We start from the raw sequence: 6,645 nt of genomic DNA on the forward strand, positions 1-6,645 counted from the left end.
CCGCAGCTGAGTAACAGCTGAGTAAGCCCGGGTTACAGCTCTTCTCTGTCCCGACCAGCTGATCGCATTGTGACAATGATATGATTAACGTGAGGTGCAGATTAAAAATCTGATCACGCATGCCTTATTCTCGCTGTCACAGAAAGCGCGTCTCATGAATGCGTAGCAACGAAAGACGTGCATCCTCTCACGCATTTTGAAAGAACAAAGCAGCGCGTTGACACGCGTTTAACATGCGCTTTTAGATACGACACGTAAACATTTACATCAATAATCAAACGGATATACAACTAAGTAAATAAAAATCTTTCTGCGGGCCGAACTATGTTATATGTTTGACAGAAGACTTGCGCTGAACGCGGAGACTTCCGCCACTTAATATGTTCGTGCGGAAACCCACGTATTATGTTCCGCACAGGCGCACACAAAATGCATTCGGCCATTCGGTGCACGTGTGCACCGTGCCGAAAGCCCTGAACCGAAACGGTCCGGTTCGAATACACGTACCGTTACACCCCTACAACCAAGGATAAAAAACTCAGCATTTTTAATGGAGTGTACACACCAAACGCGAATTCAGTGCCAAGACGCAAATAAACATGAACTCACACTCATGATTGCTGTGAAAAGCGCTATTCGCCTCAAACTGAAAATAAACTCAATCCGTCAATAACTCAAATGACACAAAGTTAAATCCCGTGAGTAATCTAGAACGATGCCTCACGTTTGGTGTGTACGCAGCTTTAGAGTATAGCAAACTCATGATATAAATCTTTTCATACTACCAAAGATTTTACATTTGAAAGCTTAGTCAAAATGTCACATGAAGCAAACCCAGTGCTCTGTTTAAATAGTTAGCGAGAGAATAAACGAAAAACCTCTAAACACAACATCTAAGGTGTGTTTGTTTTCCTCTGTGACCTATTATCTTTTAGTCAGAAGTGGTGTGTGATGTGGCATCAGGTCAGGTAAGCCGTGAGCTAAATGTGTGTGTGTGTGGACTGCAGACAAACTTCAGTCTTCTAATTGACTTGGTGTCAGTGAATGGTCAGGGCAAGGTTGCCCTCCACTTCACTCTTCTCCACAATTCACAAAGGCTCATGGGACTCAGACTAGCGGTGGCATTTTCAGTTAATAGGCCGATGGATTTTAAGCACACAGACGCTTCACAGAGGGCGTGCTGGCGAGGTCTGTCAAACGTTAGATTTTCTCTTAGATCTGTCAAAATATGCTTTTACAGTGGATACGTCCCACAACGACCCTGTCAAAATCCTTAGCAAATGTAATTGTTTTTTATGTGCTGTTAAGACAGATAAATCTTTCAAACACCTTAGGGCAGTTAGAATCATTTAATTTGGGAATACGACTTGTGTTGTGAAAGCCTCTGCAAGATATGGATATATGATTTGGGAGGAATTGTGATGAAGGGACCCCAGTGCATCTAAGGGTCACCCTTTTTTTAAGTGTTAAATATTGTTGTCACCAGGTCAGTACACTTCCTAATACAGTACCATTTGAGTATGTATACATTCGGTACAACTATTAACCTTTGAGGAACTAATACTGTATGCACTCTTTGGTACCAACTATGTATCTCCAAGGCTCTAATATGAACTCTTTTTGAGCAAATCTGTACCACCTATAGGGATAATTTTATAACCTTTTTTCGACAGTGTACACGTCAAGTTAAAATAATTTGTTTGTACACTTTAAAAATGCTAGGTTCTTTCATTCTTATGAAAAAGGTACAAGAAGGTACATAAGTTACGGTATTGTGGTGGATGATGAAGGAGAGACGACGGATGACAATTAAAGGGAGAGTTCGGCCAAAAATGATATTAAACCCACGATTTACTCACCCCCAAGCCGAGTTGCATATGTCCATCGTTTTTCAGACAAACAGATTTTCAGATATTTTAGAAAATGTTTTAGATCTTTCAGTTAATTAAATGTGAAGTTACCGGGTCCACGTCCTTCAAGTCCAAAAAATGTGCGTCCATCCTTCACAAAATAAATCCAAACGGCTTCAGGATGATAAACAAAGGTCTTCTGAGGTAATCCGTGCAGTGTTGTTGTAGAAATATCCATATTTAAAACTTTATTAACGAAAATAACTACCTTCCGGTAGCGCCGCCATCTTAGACTCCTCTGTATTCAGGAGAGAGTATTAGCGTAGTGTACGCACTTTTCTTAGTGAAGCATGACAAATTCGGAGGGCGGGGGCACAGAGCAGCAGCAGAGTAGCCTCCGTAAGTTGCGTAAAGCTCTAAACTTGAATGCGGACGCGACTAAGATGGCGGTGCTACCAGAAGGGAGTTATTTTCATTTATAAAGATTTAAATGTGGATATTTCTACAACAACACCGCGCAGATTACCCTCAGAAGACCTTTGTTTATCATCCTGGAGCCGTTTGGATTTATTTTGTTTCTAAAATATCTGAAAATGCGTTTGTCTGAAAAACGATGGACATATGCAACTCGGACAGCTTGGGGGTGAGTAAATCATGGGTTTAATATCATTTTTGGCTGAACTATCCCTTTAAACCAACTTTGGCCATCTTAATACTGGTCAATTTTTAATATCTAAATATTTCCATAGCCTGAATTGCATCATTCAGTCAATGGCATGTGTGTTGCATCATACCCAACCGACGGTCCACAGAGGAAACAGGCCTCTAAAATAGAACAATGTTAAAAGTACATTAGCATCTTCACAGCCTTATGTCTCAGAAAAGCTCCCAGAGGATGCACGACAGCCCTGAAGATCTGGATAAATTATTAATTTAAAATGTTAGATTTATAGTTTCAAGCCCAAACTGGGAAATTAAATAAATAACGAAGTTAAAAGTTGCATTTGCTAAGTTTAATTTCAACTTTCAGATGAATGAGTGGTGCCCTTTGAATCGCTTTTTGATTCGCAGTCAACTTGAATATTGATGTCTTCATCATTTGACCTCATCAGTCTTCAGAGACAGGCCCAGACTTCAGACATTTGATGCATAAGTAACAAGACGGTCCACGACTAGAATTTTAACCGTGTAATGACTCCTCACATTGACGTTGTAGTTTTAGTACATACTTTTTATTTATTTATAGAACCACTTTTTTATTGAACTGATGTGCTTTATAGCACCTTTTTAGAAGAGTTTAAGTAAACTTTGCCTCACCTTGTCCCATCACTTGTTGGTTACCCAGTAAGGACACATTTTTAATGCTTTTAGAAAGGAAAACAGACCAACATTACTGTAAGATCCCTCTGAGCTGTTGTTATTAATAATGACATCATTTAATTAAGGCCAAACAAGCGGAGCGCAAATGAATGAAACATGATGCATCCTGTCGCCCCCGCCCCTCACTTAGGGAATATTTAAATTAACAGGGAGACTGACACGAGGACCCTCTTTGGGTCATTGCACTTCAAAGTAAATAATATTTTTCAGCTTAAGCATACTTCCCCTGAACTCAATTCTCTATTTCATGGCACACTAACTTTAGAGTTTAAAGCCCTTCATTCGGATTTCTTCATTATTTTTACTATTAGAGAGATGCTGAAAATAATACCCGTGTTATGTTTGGGTGCATATTGGGTGGAATATCAAGTAAATTGAATAGTTATAGAGAAGTTTCCTCACGAATCTGCACTGTAAAAAAGACTTGTTGGTTCAACTTAAAAATAGTAAGTTATGTTTGCTTAAAAAAATTTAAAGAGCACCTATTGTCTGATTTACATTTTTAAATTTCCGTTGGTGTGTAAGTGTGTATTAGTATTAGTTAACAATATGAAAAAGGTACATCCTCCAAAGTATATGGCGACACAAGTTATCGTCTCCAACGTAAATCTATTTTCTTGAACAAACACACGGATTGCACGAAGACCGACATTATCATAATTCCTCCCTCACAGCCTGTAAGTTAACTCCTGTTAGCATTGCATTGTGAGCGAATCTTTTAAAAATGGTAAGGAGCGTCACATTCCCTGACGTATTCAGACCAGTCACAACGTACAGATTAGCTGGCCAATCATGGACACAGAGCTTTTCAAATCCATGCATTTCAGTAACAGTAGTAATAGTAAATTAAGTTCAAAGCAGCAATTTGTCCTAAAATATTATTACGTGTTTCTGATACAGCGTTAGATTCACTGGCTTGGTCACATTCTTTGCTTATGGCCAGATATCCACTATGTACATGTGCAGTTATTGAATACATATTCAGAGTAGCTTTAAGATCATATCAGACTTCAGACTTTAGCGGGACAGTTATTCAAACTGGCCATTTTTCTTGAATACTAAACCCCAGCATGGATTTTTATCCTCTGTAGGGACTTAGATTTGACCACCTAAATGAATAATCAAAATATGACCAATAGATGCCTGGTGTGTAGTTTTGAAATATTTATGAGTATTGTATTCCCTCAGTTCTACCGGGAATAGAATCATCAGTTGTAAATGTTTGAAGCTCTTCTCAAAACTTTACGAGATCTTTTACAAAGCTCATGAACACCAGCGAGATAGGGTTACACACATATTTGTGTTTTATTGTTTTTATTTGTAAGTATTATGTTGATGAAACCAGGTTCAGGTGCAGGTCCTTCTCTTTTATCCGGCTATGCATTATCTGTCTACATTTACACAGCCAGCAAGGAGTTACAATATATGTTAAACATGTGAAGTTAAAGGGAAAAAAACAAGTTTTTCAATAATTTACTATGTTCTTACCTCAACAAATTAAAACATACCTATCTTTTTTCAATGTGTGCACTTTTAATCTTTGTATAGTGTGTCGTGAATGTGCTAGCATTTAGCCTAGCCCCATTCATACCTTAGGATCCAAACAGGGATGAATTTATAAGCCACCAAACACTTCCATGTTTTCCCTATTTAAAGACTGTTACATGGGTAGTTACACAAGTAAGTATGGTGGCACAAAATAAAACTTTTGTTTGGAGCCATAGGAATGAATGGGGCTAGGCTAAATGCTAATACATTCAAGAAGCGCTGTACAAAGATTAAAAGTGCACTCATTGATAAAAGATAGGCATGTATTAAATAACCTAAGCTGAGGTAAAAACACAGTAAAATATTGAAAAATTTATTATTTTAAAGTGGTAATGTAATGTGAAAATATACAATTATAAATAATAAAATATCATATTTATTTATTTTCAGTTTTACTGCATTAAGTAGTTTTATAAAATCAAAACATTCTGCTTTTTGTCATATTTTAGTGCTTTATATAATGAGGAAAATACAGTTTCATCTTTGCAAGGATGTCTTAATATTTAATAGCACCACACTGTTTCTCAAGCTAGGGGGGCAAAGTAGAGATCCTTGATTTCAGAAGTCTTTGAAGACTGATGAGCCCTTAAAGGAGCTGTGGCCATGCAGGAGGGCATGGGTTCTTGGTGGGGGTCTTTCAAACCGGTCATTTTAATTTTGAATCACAGAATTGCTTTCTGAAAACCTGCTGACTTCTCATTAGGACGGCGGTGGCAAAACAGAATGAATAATACATAGAGAAGAAACAGCCCAATCTTTGCTGCATTTTGGCTCAGTGCTTTGTTTTCTTATTTGATTAATGGATGAATAAACTGTTTACATAATTGCTCTTTGAGTCTTTTCATTGTCAATCTTTCTTTTCAGGGAGGCATTTTGAGTTATTTTATTCTTTGTACTGTACGTTTTGTCCCACTAATAGTAAACCAAAGCTACAGGACCTTTTATTATTATAATGGACATCAAGTGATGACTCAATACAGTTTTTTACATATTTATGCGTCAAGCAAATGCTTTTATCCAAAGTGACTCATGTGACAAGACTTGACATATTGTTTAAAGAACCAACAATAGTCTACAATGTAAGATTTATTTTTTTAAATTATTCTCCAGGTTTATTCCCATTAGTTCTTGTATAAAAAATATGGTCAAAAACTGTCCCTAGCTGTCACTGGGGCAACACCCTATAAAAATGCAAAATCCACTTTTTCAAGTTGTTTGGACCTAAATGTGTGTTGGCAGTGTGTGAACAACAACCAAACAATGACAAAATTGTTTGTCGCTGTGTTGATTCTCCTGTTAATGTGACATCACACTGATAAAGCCCGGCTCATGGGCACTGACTGACTGGTTTTTACCCAAAAGATTTTCTAAATGTATTTGTTAGCAAATTGTAGTGCTAATGTGGCTAAATATTAGGGCTGTCAAAAGATTAATCGTGATTAATCATATACAAAATAAAATTTTGTGTTTGTATGATAAATAAATAAATATGTGTGTGTGTGTGTGTGTGTGTGTGTGTGTACTGTGTGAATAGATTTTGTATATATAAATACACAGAAAATATTATTTAGGTATATTTTTTATTTATATTAATAAAATAAAATATATCTATCTATCTATATATATATATATATATATATATATATATATATATATATATATATATATATATATATATATATATATATATATATATATATATAAATTCCGCGAAACTTTGCACAGATGCATAAAATGATCGTAATACCTTATTAAGATCCTCTGCTTCATACTTGTCTGTCTCCATTTTTTTCTCTTTTAGCCAGTTTTTGAGAAGTTTTAATGCCCATTCTGTTTTTTTTTTTTTTTTGGTGTTGGCTTCGTAGCT

The sequence above is a fragment of the Paramisgurnus dabryanus genome, chromosome 23 (assembly GCF_030506205.2).
Source record: "Paramisgurnus dabryanus chromosome 23, PD_genome_1.1, whole genome shotgun sequence".
NCBI classification, from domain to species: Eukaryota; Metazoa; Chordata; class Actinopteri; order Cypriniformes; family Cobitidae; genus Paramisgurnus; species Paramisgurnus dabryanus.